Raw genomic sequence first — 25,489 nt, 5'->3', positions numbered from 1 at the left:
CAGCTTGAAGACAGCCACTTCTCTGTGAAATTGAAGATCTGGAGTCAGACAGAATCACCGGAGAATTTCACTTAATAAAAAAGGTAAGTTTCTAGTAGAGAAAAGTTTGACAATGTGACTGTTAAAGCTCAAAAAACAGAAGGCAAACAAACAGCACCCAATACAGGAGCACAGGAACTAGGGAGCTGGGGGTGCGGCAGCAGCCTCTGGCTTGAGGTAATAATAGATACCGAACGCATAGCTTCCATCCTATACAGCGTTCACAGTTTTGTTCCTTGGCCTTCAGCACAAATCATTCCAGCACCCAGGCCCAATGTTTATTATATTTTAAATCTTGTGCTTTTAAAGTCAACTTCAGGATTTTGCGGGGACCCAGCATTATCTTTCAGTGCTTGAAGTGGGCAGTGCTGATAAATACAGTCAGGATAGGCCTAGTAACTTTGGGTTTGTACTATAGGGAACACAGTTGGAATTGTATTTGTACTACTGCCAGGGAAGAATAAAGAAGCAAACCCCAGTAATTAATTACCAATATACCCAAGTCTCTCATCTCTTTCTTTGAGTAGGAACTCTTTCTACTACCTCTCTGTTTCTGTGTCTCTCTTGTAAATTCTTTACACAGTCAGAAACCTCACTTCAGTGAGTGGCCTATCATATCATTATTGCAAAGCAAGGAGTAACTTGGCACCTCTTCAAAGGAAGTTTTTATCAACTGCTTAGTGTTATGTGACAAACTGGGGAAGTAAGCCATTACTCTGATCCTTCCAGATCCTCCCAGCTCTACCTTGAGTCAACTGGTAAGAGAGAATTCTTGCCAGTATGATCAAAATGTGCCAGTGTGCACCCTGTTTACAGTTGTACTGTGTGTTGTGTGTTTTCCTGTACGTGATGGTAACAATGCACTCCCAGTGTATGCCAGTAACAAAGTCCCATCTGAGATGGTGAGTGGCATATACCTGCCTTCTTAACCACTGACAATGTGAAAGGTGAACTCTAGCCTGTAAGGATAATCTCATTGGAGACACGGATGTACTTAAAGTTAAACATGTACCTATAAGACCTGCTCCTAAGTCAATAAAAATACTCTCATTGACTTCAGTGGGCTTTGGATCAGGCCATTACATTATACACCCGTCAGGGCAGGGACCATATTCTCGCTATGTGTATATGTGTGGGATGCCAATCTCAGTTAGGGGCCTCTAGCCACTGCTAGAGTACAACTAATAAACAGTAATCGAGAGCGAATCAGGAAAGTGAAAATTAGAACCAGGTGAAATTTGTGTTCTGTTTTTTGCCATTGCAGTTCATCTGATCTTTCCCCATCCCTCATATTCCCAATATGAACAAAATTCATCTTTTTGTATCTAGAAGTTGTGAACATGTGAGTTTTCACATATTCATTGTGATGATGATTTTTAGCTGAAATACAGGTGCCCTTCACTTCATTTTACTTGGGATTAACTGCATGTTTTGTTCCAAAACAGACCTAGTTTCACGGGCAATAATATCCATTTTCTCTAAAACAGAGAAATGCACATACATATATTGGTGACATTTCCTGTGAAAATGGGCCTGGTTTTAAGTTGATCGTGAAATGGGAAATCTTTGAATTTCAAGTATAGTAGCTTTGCAATTTGTTGTTCATATTTTGCACAGCTCCAGCAAAATCTGTAGAGGAAGACAGTTTCTTTTCCCAACCATTTCCTGCTCCCTCCAGTACATCAGCCCCACAGGTCATGCCTGCTGGGGCTCAGGGCTTCAGTCCTACTCCTGCCCTCACCCCCACCAGGTACCTTCTGTGGGGCTGAAGCCCTGAGACCTCCCTGCTGCGCAGAAGCCCCAAGTCCCCCCAGAAGTCTGGTAGGTAGAGAATGGGAGGGGCATGGTGGGCTCCGAGAGCCCCACTTTAACTCATGAGCTGCAGTTTGGCCACGCCTGGCCTATACCCATAAACAGCATGAGGCAGATATGGACAGTCACTGTGATACACAGGAAATAGGGCTGTAAGAATATACATAGAAATAGGTTTTTCCAGGCCAGATCTTGGATACTATGTTGAGACAGATCCAGGTAAAATTCTTGTTTTGCTTTGCTCACCTTTTGTGTTGATGATGCTCTTTGACTAAAGCCAGGCCTAATCTAGATGGAAGCTTTCTGAGAGAACTGGTTGGAGGTTTGTACAAACCCAGGTTTCTGATGGCTTTGGTTGTGGGCCAGATGAAAGCAGAGACACTACAAAATGTGCATTGTATGAAGAGGTTCCTTTTGAGGGATACTCTACCAGCGATGGCCCACTTGACTGAGCCATGTAGGCTTCTGAAGGCTCTTGCATAAGCTGTTCCCTAGCTTGTTCATCATGGAAGCCAGAGCCATACATGCAGTGCTGGAACATCCGCCTGTCTTGGTGCCTTAGCTTGATTGTTTGGGCTGCGTTGGACAACAATTTTTAATCCCTCTTTTCACACTGCTCCATATAGCAGGAGGTGGAACATATGGTCTGTGCTCCCCTCCCCTCCCAGGACTCGCAAACTGCTCTGTCCTCACAGCTGCTCAGGGTTACTCTCCTGTGCATCCGTGTCAGAGAGGTATGTGGGGATGACAGCTATATTACGGTACACAGGGGAGGGCCACATGGCGCCCGTCCCTCACGTGGGAATGCAGAGGGAAGGGGACAAAAACCTTCACACCCCACAGAAGAGTCACAGAGAGTTATAATCTGACAGCTCCCAAACTCTTCTGAGCACTGCTCCAGTGAGTGTGGCAAGGAGCTCCCCCAGACACCAGGCTCTCTCAAGCACAACCTCTCCCTGAGTTTCCCTAGAGCAGGGCAGCTCCACACCAGGCCCTACGGGGTGTGGCTAACTGGCACAATCTAGCTCATAATAGGCTATAAACTCCTCTGGGAAGAGACTGTGGGAAGCAGCCCATCTCCTCCCAGCACAGTGTGCGAGGTGTGGTAGGCAGCTCTTTGGTCCACCAGGCACAGCTCAGCTGCAATTGATGATTGAGCCCAGGGTCTCATACGTCTGAACAATGCTTGATGGAAGCAATAAGGTCCCTTTTTACCTTTTGCAGCTACTCATCATCATAACATTCTTTCCTGGGACACTTGATGTCTTCCTGTTCCATTAACTCTCCATCACATTGTCTGTTGATTGTCCTACAATGCTCCTTTCTCTGGGCCTGATCCTGCACCTACTGAAATCAACAGGAGGTGTGCCACTGACTTCAGTGGGAGCAGGACCCCATTCTCTCCCCTTCTTTCCTTCCACCCTACTTCCTCCCATCTCTTACAATAGCCGCCACTCTAATGCTGGACACCATCTGCTGAGTTTCAGTTTGTCTCATCTCACCAGCTGTCACTCCTCTTGATCCTGGGCGTAATGCACTAGCATTTTACATCAAAGGCCCCTAAAATATTAGCATTTGTAGACTAGCTGGGCTGTAGGAAAGGAGCCAAGCAGTTGGCACTTAGTAAGCAACGAGCATTAATAAAAGCATTCGAGTGAGTTTAGTGCCTCATTAAAATAATACTAACGAACTGCCTGTCTTCCAGCAGCATGAACTTTTAATTTTATGTAAGGGTTAATCTGTCCAATGAGGCAATATTAAGTTTTCTGGGCAATTTCATTGCGTGTAGGACCCATTCTGCAGTGGAGTTACTCTGGAATACACTGGTGTTACTGAGAGTAAAATATAGCTTACAGCTTGCAATACCATCATACAAATGGTTCAGAAAATATCTCCAGCCATATGTCATTATAACGGCAATGCATTCAGTGCACTGTTTTCTCTCACGACAAAGTAAAAGTGGCATCTTGAATAGTGGCTATTGTTAACTTCAGAACATTCAGTCCTGATTTACACAGATTTAGATGAGAGCAAGATCAGATCCAACTTTTTTAGATCCACTACCAGTGTATTTATGATGGATTGAACCCCGACTCTGGACCCAAGTGTCCTTAAATCTGGAGTGTTCAGATTCCAGCTCTTAATCCAGTTATCTCCAGCTAGCACATAACCCCTGCCAGAGCCAGCCAGCATCAACTAGTGCAGCATCTAGGATGTTCTAATTGGGGCCAGGGCTACCCTAGATCTGACCCCAGGATCAGCAAGCTTCCACCAGCTCCATTCATTGCAGTTCCCTTTTCAGCTGTGCCGGAAGCAGGTGCAGCCGGGAATCTGGGCCTGGAGTTTAATTGTAAAGATAGGCTGAAATAAAAGAAACTAAATCTCATGTTTCACTGCTTAGGCTCATCACCTATAAGTTCAGGAAGGAAGAATTCCGATGTTCCTTTTGTGCTTGATCCAAAGTCCATTTCAATCAATGGACTCTCATTGATGTCAGTCGTCTGAGGATCATGTGGCATGGATAGTATTTAAGCATCGTCCAGGTGCATGTTGGGTTGATTTAGGTGCTAGTTTTTTATCGGTGTTTGCTTTCCTTTCAAATATAAGGCTGAGGCAATGCTGGAGGCAGGAGACCTGGTCCCAGGGACCTCTGCTTTAATTTGGTAGGTCAGTTCAACAGGAAATTTATAATCAGCTAGGCCCAATCCTGCAGGATGCAGAGGACTCTCAATGTGAGAGTACACAGCAGGACTGGATCCCACAATGCAGATTAATCTGCAGCGACACAACAGGTAGATGTAACCGTTTAAACGGTCATCAGTTCAATTGCTCAATTTCTATTAAAAAAAATGTTTTGACTCTGTTCCTGGGCAAATATGCAGAGTGGTTCCTCATTGTCACCAGTGTTACCTTTGTTTATCGACTGGAAATGTCAAACGCATAACAGACAAGGAGCACAAAGAGAAAATCGCTTTAGAGCGATGACTTAGGGTTGGGCAAGCAGGCTGGGGCATGTCCGTGAAATGTGGGCTAGTGCTCTGTGCGTATCTGTTGCAGGGGAAATAAATGGGCCTATTTGTTTAGAAAGCGCCAGAGTGTACTTAAAAACAAATAAATAAAAGGAACCAAACTTGATTGCAACATTCAGGAATGACATATTCTTGGCGTGGAAACACAAAGCAACTGCCTCCCAGGTTTGGCTCTGACCTACTTCACTCACGTGTCATTTTACACTGGGGTACCGCTATTGACACTGATGGAGCTACCCTGATTCACACCTGTGTAAGGTCGCAATATTGCAAAGCTTCATGCACATGCTTTGCTTTACTACGAGGAGAAGTCCCATTGTTGTCACAGTAGCAAAGCAAGGCATGTGTGTTTGCAGCGCTAAATGAGAGGCAAATGGGGCCCCCAGTGCTCACAATGAAGGAAACATTTCACAAGGTGGAGATGGTTCCTCAATGGAGCTGGACAAAATTTTTCAAAGGAAATATTTTTAATCAAAAAAGCCCTTTATTTAAAATCAGCATTTTTACATTTTTTTAACAAAACTGGAAAATGAAAACATTTAGGGGTTGGGGGGTTTTTTTTGGAAGGGTATTTATCATTTTTTTCCTCTCCACCCATTCTCTCCTCCCTTCCACCTCTTTTTCAGTGGCAAAATGGAAAAAGGCATCAAAAGGAAAACTGAAACACAAAAACTGTGTGTGTGTGGTTGGGGGGAGGGTTGCAACTGAAAATTATCTATTCACAATTCCCAGATAAAATTTGAATAAATAAAACTTTGATACTTTTAAAAATGTGTGGAACAAAGTTGACTTTGAAAGTTTTCATGGACAACATTCTCCATTCTTGACCAGTTCTGTTTCTCATTCACTTCAATAAAATGGCTGGATGCAGACATCAGAACACAGGGACGTTACCTGGTTCGGCCGGGGGATAAGAGACTTGAGTCTGAACCCAGCTGCCCAGACTTTGAATGAAACTTCAGCTGTGAAAGGTTCCTATGAAGCCCATGCAGGCCCTGCACAGCTCTTGTTGTCTTTCAGCATGATTTACAGAAGGTAAAAATTTTAGCCTGGCATAAACTGGAAAAGGCTCCGAACCGAAACCCCAAACCCAATACTATCACCCCTCCCAAACTTCTGGTTTAAAGCCTGAATAGGAATTTTGCAGCTGGCCCTCTCCTCTGTCCCAAGGCAGAACAAAATGCCCCAGAGGCTTCTGGTACATCTCTGGATCTGAATTGTGCAGCTCAGTCTAACTCAAGGACAAATGAGCCTGTGTAATGAGAGCAAGTAAACTTCCCCAGGCTGTGGTCTTATGGCGACCTCAGATGCTGCCATTACAAAAACCAAAACAAAACAAAACAAAAAAACACCAAGAAAAACCCCAGCGACTTGCCTGAGTGTAGTTCCGTTTCAACCCTCCAAGCTTTAGGAAACAGCAGGGGGACATCCTTAGCATACGTCTGCAGCTGCTTTGGGCTCCATCTGATTCAGACAGTTGCTGCACAACACTGAGGCCATTATGACAACATGAGCTCCCCAGGGCAGAGCAGTGAAACAAGCTTCTAAATATAGGGGGGAAACAAGTTTTTTTCAGTTAAAGGAAGTGGTGTCTATTATTAAAACATTGGACTCACTTCAGACCCTTCTTAAAACAATCCCCATCAGGCAAGGGGGCATCCTAAAAAGAGCTGAGCTGCAAGACGCAGATAGCAGCAGCAAAGACAGTTTGGCTTTCCAGATTGTGGACCGGATAGAAATCAGGTGTTAATGGCAGAATCCCGTTAGATTAGAGATGGGCCGGGCCTGGATCTGGATCTAAACATCCCCAGAGCAGGGCTGTGTTTGGACCTGGCATTTTGGACCATGTCTAGTGTCAATGCTACGTACAAAGGTCCTGATTTTCCAAAGGCTGGGGCCAGGCACAGAGCTGGGAGAGCGAGCAAGGTAAAATGATAGCCCAGCCAGCATAATTACCCCTCCCTCAGAGGCTATTATGCTCTCCTGAGCTCTGGAGCAGCTGAGGATTGGGGCTTCTAGGTCCAAATGATACAGACCTTGATGCCTCTGTAAAGAAGTCACAGATATACCACAGTGGTGGCTCTCGTATTTGCCCACCCAGGGATCAAAACTGTGCTCTCTCTGACTGACTTTAAACATGGTTGCTGCTAGCCGGGCTCTCTCGCTGTTGACCTCTCTATAGGGATTGTTGACTCTGCGTACAATGTGAGCCAGACTTTGCGGCAGACTCTACTCCTCCTTAGGCTTTATACCATTGATATAAGGTGGTTCTTGAGGGGGGAAGAAACCAGAAAATTCTCCGGAGTGAGTCCTAGAACCCAGCTGTCAACACCTGTGTCTGAGCACACTTGGCGATAACAGAATGGCAGCTGCGGGGTGATGGCTGGAATGCTGGTACCATATGAAGCTAATCTATCGACACTGTTCGGGTTAATCCATAGCTACAAGGGATCTATCTCTGAGGAGGATTAGAAGCCACGGTTGCTAACACTGGGATTTTCAGTGGGAATTGGGCATTTAACGCCCCCTAGGCTACTTTGGAACTCTCAGTCAAACTAAAGCACCCGTGGCTGTGGTGTATTGTTTACACTAACAGCCCTGAGCGGAACTGTGCCAGCAGTACAACGGTGGGAAATAGGAATGAAACTAGTGTAGACCTAGGGCAACATTTTCACAAGTGGCTGCATGCCTTAGGCGCCTAACTTTTATTGAAAGTCAATGGGAATTAGGTTCCTAAGTTACTTTTGAAAATTGAACTTAGGCTCCTAAATCACTCCGGCACTTTTGAAAATTTTACCCCCAACCTAATTGGTTGTGCTAGAGCGTCCCGTGTAATGGTTATTTCTTTGCATTTCCTTCTTGATCTTGTTCTTTGAAACAGGAGCAAAATCCAGCAGAGTTAACAAACTTTGCAGTGTCCTTCCCATTGCACATCCCCTGTTGTCTAAAACTAACCTCCGCTTCAAATCTTGGGACGGTGTAAGAGGGGAGGTACATGCTGTAGAAAATATAGACGACTGACAAGAAAACTGGCTCCAGTGCTGGAACCTGCAGGGCTGTTTAAAAGAGAGTATTTCAATAAACCACAAAAATGAAGAAGTGACAAGGGGAAACGATGCATGACTTACAAACGGAAAACAATGGAGCGCTTAGCAGAGGGACCTTCCTGCAGTTTTTTTAACATTTATGTTTGTTATTTATAGATGTAGCTATCAGATGCGGTTCTCAAACTGTGGGTTGGGACACCAGAGTGGGTCGCAACCTCATTTTAATGGAGTCACCGAGGCTGGTGTTAGATTTTCTGGGGCTCAGGGCTGAAGGCCAAGCCCCACTACCCAGGTCCAAGGGCTTCAGCCCTGGGTGGTGGGGCTCAGGTTACAGGCCACCCCCACCCCGCTCCCCTGTGTGGGGAGGTGGAGCTTTGCCACCCCCTCCCCCACATGGGGAGATGGGGCTCAGGCAGGCTCAGGTTTCAGTCCCCCCTCCTGGATCGTGTAGTAATTTTTGTTGTCAGAAGTGGGTTGCGGTGCGATGAAGTTTAAGAACCCCAATAAGCTGTAGAGCCACAATTCTGTGGGTTGACGCTGCACTGGAGGATTGCATGTCTGCTCCTGCAGCTGCATTGCATGCAGAACTTGCCTCAGGAAGAGCTCCAAGGTGCACTCAGAGCAGCGCCAAGGTGGCCTCCAAAGTTCTGCAGCTTCCAGCGCAGAGCTGGCTGGAGGATGACAATTCTCTTTTGCAGCAACTTTCAAGTTTTTGCGAGTTGTTTTCCTGGCACAAAAACAGAACATTTGGAACATTTTTATCCACATTGAATTGTGTCAAAATGTCTGTTTGCCGGTTGAAACTTGAGCTTTTTGGTTCAGGAAGTGTGTGTGCTGGAGCCTAGGAGACCCAGGTTCAATTCCCTGCTGTGTGATTTTGGATGAAAAGTTCGGCTCCAAATCAGGTGGAGCAGGGACTTGAATGTGGGTCTCCCACATCCCAGGCTGGTGCCCTACCCACCAGGCTCCAGAGAGTGAAAGTCTTGCTCAAAAAACATGCAGATGAAAATGTCATCAAAATCGGTACCTCTCCGGGAAACAGCGTCAAAAATGGTCCAGCCAGCTCCAGTCCAGTATTTAAACCAGTGCCATGGTTGAAAATAGTGGCCTTCTAGGTTGTGTGAGAAACTCAGCATTGCCCCGCAGCTCATAAATTCAGAGGTTCAATTCTACCTCTGGTCTTGGACCTGGATTTTACAGCGCTGACATTGCTGTGCAGTTGTAAAGTAGGAAGAAATCAAAGGTGATGAGTTACCCAGTTCTGTTCTGTCTTTCCAGGCAAATCCTAGAGCACAGCTCAAAAAGAGCAGCTGATACCTCGAACATCTTCACCCTCATTCCCAACAGAACACATTCAAATATCTAAGGCTGCATATGAATGCTTAGCTCTTGCTTGATTTGCCTTCATGATGTCAGCACTACTGGCATTTAACTCAATTTTATAGGGTGCTTTGTGTTTGAAAAATGCTGTAAAAAAATCAAGTTCTGTACATTTTAACCCTTATTCAAAGCATAAATGTAGGCTGCAAATTGTTTGGGATACAGAACATCTTCCTATTCTACAGGCTAGCTTCTGACTCAGGTTATGTGCCCACACAAGGAATTAAGATGGAATAAAAAACTAGAACTGTGTGGAGCATGGAAGGTGTTTTTTTTTCAAGGAGGATTTTGAAATTTGGCTTTATTCCACATCGGAAAGAAAACCAAAAGTTTTGAAATACTCTGCAAAGGATATTTGTTTTAAAAAAATGGCTTCAGGTCAGTTTAGACTTTCCTAATGTAATATATTAATAATATATATACAAAATAAAGACAAAAATCATTTCAAAATGAAAAATCAAAATATTTCCTTCCAAAAATATCAAAACAGGATGTTTCAACATTGTCAGATTTTTTTTTTCTGTTTTTCTTCCATACAGAAATCCTGGTAAAATTGACCTGATTTCACAAAGAGTTTTGACTTCAACAGAACTGTGTATTCCAAAGGAGTACGGTTCCATCAAAATGTCTCTGACCAGCTGTATAAGAAATGCTTTTTATAGGAGCAGCGGTGGGCGGGAGGAGTAGGGGGGCAGGGAATGTGCAGAAATTTGGCTCCACCCTCCAGTGACTAACCGAGTAACTGAGCCAATATGGTACTACCTGCAATGAAGGCAAACGTGCACTGTGCTGACAAATCCGGGACTTGCTATTTAAGCAGATGCTATTTAGAAACTCCAGCTGACTGGCTGTGCAATCTACACATTTTAGTTTTATTTTAAGTAACGAAAGCAAAATGGTTTTTCCTTTCTACTGGGAAAAAATATATACATTCAAAGTAATAAAGGTGTTTAGCTGGCTTGAGGAAAAGCAACAGTCCTTTCTGTAAAACGATTAGGTGCTTGATCAGCTTTATTATTGATATTGTGGATTCACCTAGGAGCACCAGTCATAGACCAGGACGCTATTGTGCTAGGAACCACAGTAAAAATAGCTGTGCGGCTGTGACTATGTGGGCAGTCGGAGAGGCTAGCTGCCCCGTGTATGTACCTAAGGTTTCAGACAGGATTGTACTCAGGGTAGCTAGCCCATCCCACGGCACATGCACCCATCACAACATTGCTATTTTTAGCACATAAGAATGGCCATACTGGGTCAGATCAATGCCAGTATCCTCTCTTGCGACAGTGGCCAATGCCAGGTGCTTCAGAGGGAATGAATAGAACAGGCAATCATGGAGTGATCCATCCCCTGTCGTCCAGTCCCAGAGCATGGAGTTGCATCCATGACCATCTTGGCTAACAGCCACTGAAGGACCTATTCTCCATGAATTTATCTAATTCTTTTGTGAACCCCATTATAGTTTTGGCCTTCACAACATTCCCTAGCAATGAGTTCCACAGGTTGACTGTGCGTTGTGTGAAGAAGTATTTCCTTTGGTTTGCTTTAAACCTCCTGCCTATTTATTTCATTGTGTGCCCCCTGGTTCTTGTGCTGTGTGAAGGAGTTAATAACACTTGCTTATTGATCTTCTACACACCAGTCATAATTGTATAGACCTCTATCATGTCTCCCTTCAGATGTCTCTTTTCCAAACTGAACAGACCTAGTCTTTTTAATCTCTCTTCATATGGAGGCTGTTCTATACCCTTCATCATTTTTGTTATCCTCCTCTGTACCTTTCTTAATTCTAATATATCATTTTTGAGATGGGACAACCAGAACTGCATGCAGTATTCAAGTTGTGGGTGTTTCATGGTTTTATATAGAGAGATTATGATATTAGGATATTAGGATATTTTCTGTCTTATCTATCCCTTTCCTAATCAGAGCTAGCACAGGTATGTTTACCTGAGCTGGAAATTACATCTAGCTACCGTGCAGACATACCCACAGAACAAAACAAAAGCTTTCACCCTCTTCTGCTACCATCAATTAACAATAGAGCTAGTCCTATTTTTTTTAATAACCGTTTGCATCAGCACTAGGGGGAGGGGTTTAAATTAAAAAGAATTAACCAGTTTTTCCCCCACAGAATACTTGCAACCATTTTTATCAAAAATGAAATCGTTGTTACAATTTTTAGTTCAGCCCAAACTGGACTTTTTCATAAATGAACATTTTAATATCATTTTTAATAAAAATGTAGAATACATAAAGTATGAAAAAATTTAACCCTCCACCCCCCGCAAAAAATGTAAAATGCTGTGAAACTTCAAACCCCGCAAAAAAACTTTTCCAATCAGGTCTAGTTACCAATGTGCTGGCAGCCAGGCTGGGCGAGAAGTCTGTACGTGACATGTTGGGATTGGATACAGAGCTGTATCCTCAGCCTAGCAGGAGCTGGAACAGTCAGTTAAGTATGCCTGCTGTACCCTGCTAAAAAGTGAGGAAGGCTCATTTGTTATGCAAATGTCTACTTGAGCCTGGCATGTGCAGTGGAAAGCTCTTTGAATTATTTTAAGCAAAGGACAAAAGTTCTTTCCCCTCCCCTATCATCTTGGATCCTTGAACAAACAAAATAATAATAAAAAAAGGAAAGCTCTAGCTGTGTGAACCATCTGAAAATGATACGCTCTCTGCTTTCCTGGCAAGAGTCTGTACAGCCAGGGATACACAAGCAGTTGAGAGATAGAACAATTACAGAAATGTACTGGAGGCGGTCTAGGTTTCTTTTTCATAATGGCAGCACAAACTAGTCATCCTATAGCTTTATCTCCAGGATTATGCTGGGGCAGATCGCACACTGTAAAGGGATATTCCAGTGCTAACAGGAAGACAGTCACTTCCTGACTGCACATGCACTGCATACCCCCCTGAATGTTTCCCAGTTTGCTTCTTGTTTGAAGTGAGGCTCTCAGGGTGATGGGGAGAGGTTACTTTGGACAAATGAAAAGCTTTGGACTAAATGTTCCAGGCTTGCAGCCTCACAGCTGCCAACAATCCACGTTTGCATGTTGCACCCACAAAGGGCCCATTTGCAAACATGCAGGACAGAAATTTGAGTGCCTGAGTTCCATTCTTTTGCACAGAAGTTCCTTTCTGCCCCAGTAAACTCCTGGTTTGAACATGCAGATGAGTGGCTTCTGGGTGCCATTGTTGCACATTGTTACTGCTTTTCATATAGTGTGATGATGGTGCATGGCATCTAAAACTGACGTCTTTCCCTTTTGGAACAGCTTACAAGCTTTGGGCATGATCCCGCTCCCATTGGACTCAAGAGCAGAGCTACAGCTGATTACAAAAGGAATCAAATAATGAGGCAAAGGCATCATCGGCGGCTGCAGGTCAGTGGTAAGAACTCACCATTTCGTCAGTGATGGTTTATATGACAAATGCGATAGCATGTTTACCAAGCAACCCGTTCCTCAAGCTGTATCCACATTTGCCTTTTCATCCACTGGGATGTCTAGACTAGGTTTGAGCAGTATTTCAGGGCCTGGTGGTTAAAACAGCCGAAACGGCCCTGGATGGTCCAGTGTTCCCACCACTGAACCCATAAATGGCTGCAACGGTGGAGAACTAAGAAAATAAAGGCCAACGTAGACACAGCCTGAGTGCTCTGGATTCAGTCCTAACTAGGGTGACCAGATGTCCCAATTTTAAACGGACAGTCCTGATTTTTGGGGCTTTTTCTCATATAGGCACCACTACCCCCCAGCCCCGTCCCGATTTTTCACACTTGCTATCTGGTCATCCTAATCCTAACCCACTCTGCTGTTCCTCATGGCACCTGTATGCAGCTCTGTTTATGTCTGTGTAATAGCCCCTCAGAAAGTCCTGTTCTCCTTTGAGATGCGCTCTGCACATTCACACTCTTGGGACGCTGATAGTAGAGAGTATCTCAAAGACCTCTGGTTTCAAGCGAATAACCTTCATTTCTGCAGCTTGCGGGGGCATAGGAGGGAAACATGGAAGAGCCTAGAATTCCCCTCAAGCTCAGCAAGGGTCCATAGGCTTTGAGTGACCTGTTTGATTTAAATAGTACACGGTGATTTCTGGTTTTCTCTTCATCATCCAGCTTCCAACTGGGCTGCGCTAGCGTGATTTGTACTTTGCACTTTGCTGCCTCGGTGTTGGCTGTGAAGTTTAGGACTGGATGAACTGGTTTGGAGGAAGTAGGGAAGGATGGGCTTATGATTCAGTCAGAGAACTCCAGGGCTCTGTTCTCAGCTCTGCTGCTGACTTGGGCAAGTTAGGGGTCAGCAGTAATGCCTTACTGCATCTTCCACAGCTTCACTTTCCACATCTGCAAAACAGGAATAACAATATCCCCCTGAATTCATTACAGCTAGACTCTGGCCGCTCTTGCATGGGTGAGCAAGGTGTGGGAAGGAGCAGGATACAATGAGACATAGCCACCCCTTAGCGTATGTTTTCATTGCAGTTAGCCCAGGCTCTTGCCTGGGTGTTGTCCCTGTCCCCCTCCCATCCATGCACAAATCTCTGTCACCTGGCACGGCTCGGGGGTTGGGTTAAAGCCCGGATGCTGCTTTCACTCAGGTTGGTAACCCACCCATTCCCTTTGCAGTGAGGATGCAGGCTCAGTCACTCAACTGCTGATAGTCCTCCAGTGTCTTCCCACAATTCCCCCCGCGTGCCCAGAAGGGCAAATAAATTATCCCACCATTGACGGGGAAATACTCGTCGAGCAGTTCAGCCTACTGCAGCACAAAGGACCACAGGATATGTCCCCAGACGTCCTAGTAGCACACGTGGAGGAGTGCAGCCCCAGAGAGCACACGGTCGCGTGGGTAGGGCTTTGCTTTGCAGTGTGGCTGCTCATGTCCAGGCGAGGCTCTCACCTGTGTGCTGATCATCTGAGTTAACTCGGCAGTGAAGACATACCCTGCTCCTCCACCTGGCACTCTCAGCCCAGAGCCGGCTCTCAGGGTAGTTCAAGGTGTGGCAGTGGTAAAGGATACAGCAATGGCTGCTCCCATGTGTGTTTTCCCCAGCATTCTGCCTACCTTTGCCCTTCCTTGGCCTAGAGGAGAGAGGCTGTCAGTCCTCAGCGTACTTCTGGCCTGACTGGAAGCCCGAAAGTCTGCAGTTCTCATGAGAGAGCATATTCCCTTGAGATTTCCTGCCCTATTCACTCCAGAGCATTTCAGAGTGGGAGTGGGGATAAGCAGCTGTCCTTTTGGCCTGTTCTCCCAGCAGAGCTTGTGGAGTAATAATAAAATGGGGTGTGGGGGGAATAATCTTTAAAAATGATATCTGCAATGGGGGACCAGGACTCCATTTCCCTGTATTAACACTGTCTGAAGGCTCATTAATAAATTCAGCTTCCCAACCCTCTGGGTGGTTGGTAAGAATGATTATTTCCATGTGCAAATGGAGGAAGCAGAGGTACATAGCTCCTGCTGTGAGTTGTGGCAAAAATCCCTGGGACAGATCCTTATCCCAATTACGCCAGCAAGAACAGCAATCAGGATTTGGTTGCTGGGATGGTGTGAGGCTTAATTAATTAATGTTTGAGACCCTTGGATGCAAGGTGCTTAGAAGTGCAAAGAACTATTCATTACTATTACTGTACTTAGATCAATCACTCTCTCCTATCTTGGTGGTTAAGTGCAAAAACACCTTCCCAGCTTTATACACATATGGCCACCGGCTAGGTAAAGTTAAGGCAAAAATGAGATTTTTCCCTGCCCACCCATTTAAGCCTCTTTTGTAGAAACTGTTTCCCCATTGTCAGATAAGCATCTTGATTTTACAGCCATGCACCAAATGATGTAGCAGAAATGGTCTCTATTAATGTCTTTGGCTGCACTCCCAAGTTAAATTTATGCTGCCATGAACCAGCATCTCACTGAATTCCCTCTGTACTGAGTTGCAGGCTAAAAGGGGGAAGCCTTCCTTTTTCTATATGACGGGTGTTATACACGTAGCCCTTCCTGGAAATTCCTGTGCCTCGTTTTCTCACAGTCCAGTCCCGCCTCTCGGCGCTTGCACTGCATGTGCAGAACTACGTAGGCAGCCCATTGGATTTCTGCGGGACAGCCACAGCCCAGCAGAATTCCACAGCTTTGCGCCGTGGGGAGGAACATTAGGAGCTCTGCTTATTTTATTACAGATGTTCAATGGTGTAAATAAGGCTGGTCAGTCAGTGGAAACTGTCCATGCCAGCCTCCCAGCCTTGATTTAAGAACCAAATTTGAACTGACTCATAGAATCATAGAATATCAGGGTTGGAAGGGACCTCAGAAGGTCATCTAGTCCAACCCCCTGCTCAAAGCAGGACCAATCCCCAACTAAATCATCCCAGCCAGGGCTTTGTCAAGCCTGACCTTAAAAACCTCTAAGGAAGGAGATTCCACCACCTCCCTAGGTAACCCATTCCAGTGCTTCACCACCCTACTAGTGAAAAAGTTTTTCCTAATATCCAACTTAAAAATGTGGTTTCTGCTCAACTAATTTATAACAAATTGCCCTGTTTTACACTGTAAAATTGCACTGTGTCTGAATGCTTGTGTTCGCTGGCATGATGCTGAATTTAGTTTCTGTTGGCCAATGCTGACCACAAACCTGTGCTCAACATTATTATTTATTATTATTATTATTGATTATTAATTATTATGGTAGTGCTGAACAGCCCCAATCATGGGCACCCGACCCATGCTAGATGCTGAACAAACACAGAACAAGAAGACCCCCTCCCCAATAAGCTTACCATATGCTGACGGGGTAACATTTTGTGCTGGATACCAGGCCTGATTGCTGGTAGCAGCCTGCATGGATGGGGCCAAACCTTGTCAAGATTAGAACTGGTTGACATTTACAAAAATTTCATCAACCTAGTTTATTCTTGGATGGGGGAGGAGTCTCGGGTTTTTTAAAATCACAACTTAAAAGATTTCTCTTTTTTAGTTTGTTGTCACCCTTTCAAAATTCAGAGAACTGAAACAGCTTTAGCTAAGCCCGCTTTTAAAAGCATGTTCTAGTGTAGGCTAGAGCACCAGCTGGCCAAACCATCCGACAGCACGGCTCTGTGGGAAACATTTAACCACCCTTCTTAAATGCGCCTGTGAGACAGGAATAGATGGAGCCTAAAACTCCCTTCAAAAGTAAAGAACTGGTAGTGTCGGTGCTGGCTGGATGGCTAGAACTGACTTGTCACCAAAACGTCGGCCTAGGATGCACTGGATGGTGTGAGGTACCGGTGATGTCTTTTGAAGCTGTTTCTAAATCACTAGTCCCAAAGCCAAGACCTAGAATAATGGACTTTCAGGAACTTTACAGCACCAAAATTAGGGACTTTTCACTGTCCGGTCACAGCTGGAAATAAAGCAGCAGCTTTGCCCATTTCTTTGCCAGAAACAATTCCTGAGTGTTCAGAGAGACCCGAGGCTCAGATTCTCAACAGTATTTTAGGCTCCTCACTCTCATTGCTTAAAATATCTTCGAGGCTCTAGGCCTGAGAATTCCTTCCCTCCCTCCCATCCATCCATCCATCCAGCGGAGTAACTGACTCTCGTTTGTTTGGTGAAAGAGCTGTTCTCATGGCATAGCTCCAGAGAAGACACCCCCGTCACATCCTACAGGCTCTGTATCTCAGGTTTCTTTAGAACAGATACAACCTTTCGCTCACAGTTTAGAGGAATTTCAGTGTCAGTGGGCTCCATCTCCATGCGAATCTTGACGCACACACGCCACCCTGGGAGTGTAGACAGTGGGAAGGTGGGTTTCCAGCTCATGTTTCATGGGGAGGATGTGTCTATGGGCTGCAATTTTTTTTCCAGAAAATATGCAACAGAGTGATTAGACAGAACAACTGGGCAAACCCATTTTGCTTACCGTAGGGGAGTTCCTTAGTAGTGAAATTCACCCCTGGGGTGCGGGGCCCCTGCGAGGGGGAGTATCACAGGGTAGCTATGAGTAGACTAGGCTCAGCACTCCTGTGTCAGAGCAGGTTGGCCCAATTAAAGGGAGTCAAGCTACACCTGGGGTTAGCAAGGGCTGTCAGAGGACAGGAGGCAGAGTTATAGGTACAGGCTGTGTCTGGGGAGCGGAGCCACGGAGGAGTGGAGCTAACGCCTGTAGGAGGGCCCTGTAGCCAGGGGCCAGGTACCCAAGACCTGCTCTTCCAGCAGCAGAACAGAGCCAGCAGAGAGCAGAACTGGCTGACTAAGGGTGAGCTGTGTTTGTTTTGCTGATGTTTGGATAGAAAGCCTATTTAAAGGTGGCTGGTGGGGGAGGCAGAGGTTGCCTGGAAGCTGGGCAGAAGCCCTGCCCCAGGACACTGAGCGCTGCAGTATTTCTCACCATGATGAGGGCATGAACAGCAGCCACCCAGAAGGGCCTACTAACTTCCTGCGCGCCAGGGAGTAGCAGTTCCTGCCAGCTCTGAATAGGAAGGCATGTGGAGAGTGCCGGGGAGAGCACAGGGCTAGTGGAGGACCTGCTGCTGCCTCTGCTGGGAAATGGGAAATGCTGCTACTTGCAGGGACAATGAGTAGCAAATAAGGACGTGCACTGAGGGACTGGACTGCTGCCCCAGGGGTTACCTGTGAGTTGTTGCCTGGATTTCATTTCCACGAGACTCACAGAAATTCCAGCTACCTGGGCCTTGTACGGAATTGCAGACTGTCTCCTTAGGAGTGTTAAATGGCAGTTGGTATAATAATAACACAAGCCAGTTCACTGACAGATCACAACAGCAGTCAATCTCATTTATCCCCATTTTATGGGGGGGGGGAAACTGAGGCACACAGAGGGTGAAGCCCATAGGCAAACCACAAGGAGAGAGGTGTAGAACGCAGGCGTACTGAGTTCCAGTCCAGTGCACTCTCAGCTAGGCCACAGTGCCGCACATAATACGTAGCTCGTTGTGTTCAAGGATCACACACTTTTTGTTAACTAAAGCGGCAGAGCAGTATTATTAGATTGCTGTTTTTATTTGATTATCTCACTATGACATATGGAGAAGCTGAGGGAATAACTGACCAGCCCAAGATCAGTGTCAACAATTCTAGAACCCCAGGATTTCTAATTCCCAGTTGCATGCTGTAACCACTAGACACATTCCCTGGCCTTTTGCAGAATCGCTCAGCAGTGTGTATGATTTAGGAAGAGTCAGGACCGGCTCTTGGCACCAGCAAACCAAGCACGTGCTTGGGGCGGCACAATTTCAGGGGTGGCATTCCGGGCGCTCTCGGAGGTTGGGGTTTTTTTCGCTTCGGGCGGCAAAGAACCTAGAGCCGGCCCTGGGAAGAGTCTTAGAAAAGATCCTGCATAATAATAGTTAAGGCAAATAAGAATGAAAAGACTCGTTGCAGCTAATGTGAGATAATTGAAACAATGTGAAAATATTTTTCATTTTTATTAAAATAAATTCAAGAGTTTGCTCTAATAACGGACCGTTCTAACAGTAAAGCTGTCAGCCCATTGCAGCCAATGTGTCTGGTGTGATGCTACTGTATTCTGGGTGATGTTACCATTCACCATTATAATTCCCCCTCATTATTAATGCCTCCATGGTACAGATACGAAGCTGTAAGGCTGGTGTAATTAGCGAGTCCCAGGACATCAGTTTAAAAAATATGGAGTGCATTGTGTTAGTAATTTACCACGGTGCTGGGAGTAGCTTCCTCTGGTACAGGTAGAGGTTTGTCTGCATCAGTGGTCACCAACTGGTCGTTCCTAGAGGAACTCCCAGTCGATCGTGATCTCCGGCAGCACAGAGGGGCTGTATCTTTACTTAAATGTGTTTTTCAGGAGGTATAGTGCTAAAAATGACTGTCAGGAGACTGGCATGGGTCAGAAACTCTGTGGGCAGCTCTTGAAATACATGCCAATGATCACAGCGATGCTCCCTCACATTCAGAGAGGCGCAATCCTGTTGAAGTATCATTTGACACTGCCTGTAGTTATCAAAAGAGACACACACATTGATCTCTTTCCCCTTGTTCCCTCCCACAAGTCTGTCTCTCTGCTTCTGTCTCACATCATATAAATAGTGCAGCTAATGGTGGAGATTAAAGGTCAAGTTTGTAGGGTGAGAATGGACTCCCAGTAAGACATTCATGAACATGAGTGACAGCACATACCACATGGCAGACAGGTGGCTTTGGTATTTCATCCAAAGCCCAGTGAGTCAATGGGAGTCTTTCCACTGATTTCAATGGGCTTTAGAGCTGGCCCTTAGACTCAGAGCCCTTTGGGGAGGGATAACCTCAAACGAATTCCCAGACAAAGGCAGAAATATACATGGCCAGAAGTGGACATGGGACCGACACACCTTGAACTAGAGCAGTGTTTCTCAAACTGGGGTCGCCGCTTGTGTAGGGCCAATGGGAGCTGCTGGAAGCGGTGGCCAGAATGTCCCTCGGCCTGCGCCACTTCCAGCAGCTCCCATTGGCCCGGAGCAGTGAACCGCAGCCAGTGGGAGCCGCGATCGGCCGGAGCTGCGGACGGGGCAGGTAAACAAACCGGTCCGGCCCGCCAGGGGCTTTCCCTACACAAGTGGCGACCCCAGTTTGAGAAACAGTGAGCTAGAGGTTTTATTCCCTAACACAGGATTCTCTTCCATCTCATGCCCTGTCAACACAAATGTTTGCCAAGTTCCAATCATCCAGACCTGTGTAAACCCAGCGAAGGCAATGGGACTGCACAGATATCCCCAAGCCATCCTCTGAAGACAATGGGGGTGCCCAGGTGTCCGTGAGCACTTTTTGAACCTTGGGCATGGGTGATGGTGTGCGGGATGAAAGAAACCGGCCTGCCTGTCAGAGAAACATCTTCTTACTTTAAACTGAGCACAATCGAAATGCGACCGGGAGACACAGTGAGCATGGAGCATTTTTGCAAAGTCACCTTTCAGAGCAGCACCAGGCTTTATGCAAAACCACAGCACAAACACAGCGCTTCATTTGTATGCTCCAGGTTCAGTGACTAGATTTATTACAGATATGAGCTGGCCGCTTCCACTCATCATTGGCGATATTTAAATGTCATAAATTCTGCTCAGGGCAAACCCCATCTGGAGTGCCCCACTCACTTCGGAGCACCGTCCCATCTTGTGAGTCAGTGGGGAGAGAGCAGTTTCAAAAGCCATTGCTTGAGACAAAGACCAGTTCAGTTAGAACCCCCCTTTCTGAAGTTCATTGGAAAAAAGAATCTGATTCTGACCTCACGTTGTACTGGGGAAAATGAGGAGTAAATCTGCACAATAAATCTGGTGAGAGACGAGGATCTGACCCTCTCCAATTGAAAATGTATTGTGTATTAGATTATTACCCACCCTAGGTAATATGAGTGTATGATTTTGATTACATCATGGTGCCCGGTGCACCATCAAACCTGTAATAGGACAAGGATTATTTGCTATGGGGCAGTGAAATGACATGAAGGCTAAAAGGAACTGCTTCCTGAAGCTGCCTTTATTTCTGGAAGGTGGCCACAGTGTTCAGGCTGTATCAGGCTGCTGTACTCGCTAACGTGGAGAACAGGCCTCTGGGTGCAGTCACAGCTGCATGCACAGTTTCATCTGAATGCATTTTAAGCACGTAGTATGACAATGTCTTTGGGTAGGTCTCCATGGCAGCCATAGGTTTGAGCTGCAGTTTGTGTAGACATACCCACACTATCTGTACTCTAGTGCGCTCACTAAAAATAGCAGTGAGGGTGTCGTGCCATGGCGGGGGAGGGGTAGATAGGGTTGTGCAACTCGCACTGAAGCCTGTGCTGCTATTTTTTATTGAGCAAGTCAGATTAAAGCTGGCGCTGGTATGTCTACATCAGTTGCCATTCATGACCCCAGCTGCAGTATAGATGCACCATTAGTAGACGGCAAAAGAGGAGTCAATTCATTTGAGGGGCTAGACAGATGAGCGGATCAATAAGGGGCACAGAGCTCTGGATCATGAGACAGTCATTAGCACCCACCTTAGCTTTATTCGATCAGTCACTAACCGCCCTCTGGAGGGACCTCCACACGTCAGAGGATGGGCCCATTGGAGGGGCTGCATTGGGGAAACTTGCTGTGTGGATAAGCAAAAGGGCCAGTGGCCAATGCTGATGATCTGGCTTTCTTTTTTGAATGCTAAACTCACTTTAATAAAGAGACGTAATTCATGTTCACCATGACCCATACTTCTTGCCCTGGCTGCAAGTAGTCATACAGAGGTTAATGCCGATGGCTTGGTCTCTGTTCTATTGTTTGGGATAGAAAAGTATTGTCTATGGATATGCATGGACAAGATTTTTTTAAAGCAACTAATGATTGTGAGTGCCTAAATATTTGAAAGCTGAACTTTAGATACCATACATGGACCAAATTTTCAGCCTGCGTCAAGCACTCACCCACTGGAAATCAAGCTGCTTTGCCATGTCTTAGGTCAGGCATCTCAAAAATAGAGGTACCTGATATATTTGCCACTGGACTTAATATCCCTGGAAACAGGTGGGAAAAGGAGGGCACCACTCCCCCACTCCTTCCAAAAAGCACATGTGAAATGCCCAGTATTTCTTCTTCTTTTGATGCCCGGCCATGCCAGATTAGCGTGATAGGAAACGGAATCCCAAGCCTTCCACCTGAAGCTCACCAACTGGAATCCAGCCTGGGTTGGTAGTGACTGAATGTTGTCACAATCTGGTGGCAATACAGTGCCCCAGGAAGAAGTGGTTCGGTGGCTTCACAATGCCTACCACCATGGTTTGTACTATTTGGCAGTCTCAGCAGAGAGGCCAAGGACTGAACTACCTACCTCATGTCTAGAGGTTGCCTCTGAAGGCTGAGGGAGAGGTGCCATGGAGGACAAGATGACGTTTGTACTGTGTGCTATACCCACTAGGTACTCTCACTTATTGTTTTTAAGCACTGACAATATACTTGGAGCTTACGTGGCACAAAATGAAGGTCGCTCCTGCCCCCGTCTCACATTTACAAACAGAGAAGATGGACATTGGGAAGACCAGCGGCAGGAGGAACTTGGAGTGATGGATTCTGTGTGATTTGTTTCCATGTCTTTTGGACATCAAGGCAGAAGTGAGTCCATAGACAGTGGCCTGGAGGCTCCAGGGATGCTAATGCAGCACTTTTCACCAACACTCAATATTAAAATCATTATTAGGTATCCATGAATCGGCAGGAAGCAACAACAAATGAGTGCAATGGAAGGGTATCGAAACATACCAGACTTTGGGGGTTCATTCGGTATGTCCACTTCTAATCATAGAAAGGAAATAAAGTCCAATGATTTTCATTCATTCTGTGGAAGAGCAAAACCCAGTTTAATCAGCCCCAGGTCTATTCCATTGTCGTTCTCATCAAGCAGGTTTGGGGTACAATGAAGATGTGACACACACGAGTGCTGGCAAGGGAGACTGGTTGCATTTTCTTTTGGCTGGGGTCAGGAAGTAATGTCATGCGGCATGGGTCAAGACTCCACTGACTCCAATGCTTTCTGTTACAGGGAGCTAAATGATAGAATAAAAAGCAGCCCATCTTTTTTGCCTGATGCTAAGAACTTTGCTCAGTTGGCCAGGTATGCAAACTAACCAGCTGGCTCCATGGGCTCAGAATAGGCTCCAGCTGTCTTGTTGTTAGCATTCAAATGAAATTATTCTCTCTGTTGCACTGGAGGATTCAGATCGCAGATCCCAGTTTGCAGGTGCAGGGAGCAATTTTGCTGACTCGGCCTGGTTTCCAGACAACGTGAGTATCCTCATCTCAATTCAGGACCATGAAAGGCTGGGAGTTTCTCTGAGGTAAGACAGAGCCAAAGGAAAAGTCAGTATGGCCTTCAGGGAGAATTTCTCATCTACATACACATGGGTACGGGGCATATGTTTGTAAGTCCTGTCTTGCCTCGGAAGTGGAGGAGTGTTTGGGCACCTCCATTGTGTTGGGTGTTGTGTCAGGACTGGGAGGGGGGAGCCGTCAGGGTCTCACCTGCAGTTAGCATGTGAGAACTAAATCATTGTAACAGACTTCCCAGAATCAGCATCTCCACCCCTCTAGCATAAGGCAGTGCTCTGGGGAATGACATCACTGTGTGGGGAGAGGTACGCCGTGTGTAGGTACTGGCAGTCCCACATCTGGAAAACAATCAGGCCTCCACTAACTAGATTTTGCGGGTGGTATCTGTGCCCTCTCACAGAAGGAGCCAAGTCTCCGGATATTAGTGAGCACTTACCTGGCAGGTAACTTGCCGCTGTCTACAGATAATGCTGAGAATTATTGTTTAATTACACATTTGTGACCTTCAGTAAATGCACGGCAGAGTAAATGGAGCATTCCATACATGACAGTACACCACTAGCAAGTGGATAGGACTCCTATCTCATTGTTGACATGGTATAATTCTATTGTGACTAATGGAGTTAGTCCAGATTTGCACCACTGTGACAGAGATCAGAGTCTGGGCCAAGGAGTGCATTGACCTCAATGGAAGTACAATTGCAAAATAAAGACACTTTGAATGAAGGGCAATTCAAATTCTGGTATTACAAAAATCACGCTTTGACCAAAGTTCATCAAAATATGAGCTCTTTCCTCTTGAGTGGAAAGAAGGAAGAATCCCAGAGCCAATGAACTGTTTCGCATGACTTGGGTGGCATGATACAGCTAAGGAACCTCATGGAACATTCCACAGAGCTCCTCCTAAGCAGAATGTTTAGCATTTATATAGCATTCTGCTTTAACAAACAATAATTACTGATCATAATGCTCACATTTTTACACAGGGGAAACTGAGTCAGAGAGGTTGGTTTGCAAACATGCCAAGAACACACAGCTGAAGTCACTGGTAGCTGTGGGTGCTCAGAACCTCTGAAAATCACACCCAAAGTATCTTACCTTAAACCACATCATGTAGATCCAGAATTAGCATTTGAGGCTTCCTGGCTCCCAGCTCCCTGCTGCCGCCTAGAATTTTATATGACCTGGTGAGTTAGTTCTGTGTAACACACTGAAACAGAGTGTCTGTGACACTTTCCAGAGCTCAGGGAATGTGCTGACCAACCCTCCTCATAGCATTCCATGAGCTGAGGTTTTCCTTTACACATACATCCACATGCCATACCCAATGTCCTGGCCTAATCTCTTGTCACATGTAGTTTTTGCACAGCTGTTATATGCTACCTCAGAAGTGGCTGCTCTAAGTATCAAACTGAGAGGGATTTTAAAGTCCAATTTAACTTTTGCTTTTTAGACTGTTTACTTGTGCCAGTGATCAGTTACATTTTTGTAACAGTGACTTTCAGGTTCTTAATGCTGCAGTAATTGGGTTGCAGATTCTTCTGGCAAATATTTACTTATTTAAGAACAGTTGTTCCCGTGGGTTTTTTTTTTTTTTTAAATCATTAAAACATTTCTAGGAGACCTAAGTTTTTAACGTGTTCCCTCTCTTCTTTTCAAATACTGGGCCAAATTTGACACTTTTCCTTTAAATACAACTTATATGATTGTCAGAAAACCGTGGATGATTAGTTGTTTGGCTACTGTCCATACAGGGCTTTGAGATACAAATTGCCAAGCTCTGTTAATTATTGTGATTGGTTACAACTTCTGATTTTAAAAAAAGCAAAAAAAACCCAATAATTTGTTCAGTTGGCAGCAAAGGGGTTAAAAATATGCTGCTAGTTCCAAGCAGTGAGGAGCTGGCCTTTCAAAGAGAGATGCTGGCTTCTTTCGTCCACATTCTTCTCAGCTGGCAGCCAGCATCTGCAATGTAACTGATGGGACCAGCAAATCAGGCACCATTCACGCTAACATAAAGAAACTCCACCACTAAGAAAGGGCATGTGTGTGTTTGTGGAGGGCCATGATTTTAACTTTTATGTAATGTAGCTTTTTACCATTGCTGAAATGCTCTTTAAACAACAGGCCCTCTCCTTCCCTCCCCCGGCCCCCAGGGCTCCCTGCCATTGGCGCGCTCTCATCTGGTGTTCTCTGCTTTTGTTCTGTTTCAGTGGAATTGGCCAAATGACATTATGCAGTAGCCAAAACAGACACGGAAAACAGAATCCAGTGTTCTCCTTGGCACATGCCCACTCTGCACTGCCTGAAGCTCCCAGGTACAAACACATTCTGTGTTCTGCCGTCTTCAGCAGCATGATAACACTCCTTTGGCCAAG

At 45.6% G+C, this 25,489-nt stretch overlaps 1 long non-coding RNA gene across 1 annotated transcript; it reads left to right on the top strand.

Moving 5' to 3' along the window:
- LOC120380664 lies at positions 1 to 22,615 on the top strand. The gene is made up of 3 exons (XR_005587852.1): positions 1 to 83; positions 12,586 to 12,693; positions 22,228 to 22,615. It is a non-coding gene; the product is annotated as an uncharacterized LOC120380664 (long non-coding RNA).
- The last annotated feature ends 2,874 nt before the right edge of the window (positions 22,616 to 25,489 follow it).

This window comes from Mauremys reevesii, linkage group 13 (genome assembly GCF_016161935.1).
Source record: "Mauremys reevesii isolate NIE-2019 linkage group 13, ASM1616193v1, whole genome shotgun sequence".
NCBI classification, from domain to species: Eukaryota; Metazoa; Chordata; order Testudines; family Geoemydidae; genus Mauremys; species Mauremys reevesii.
The sequence above is the reverse complement of the archived record's forward strand: the minus strand, read 5'-3'. Positions and strand labels throughout refer to the sequence as shown.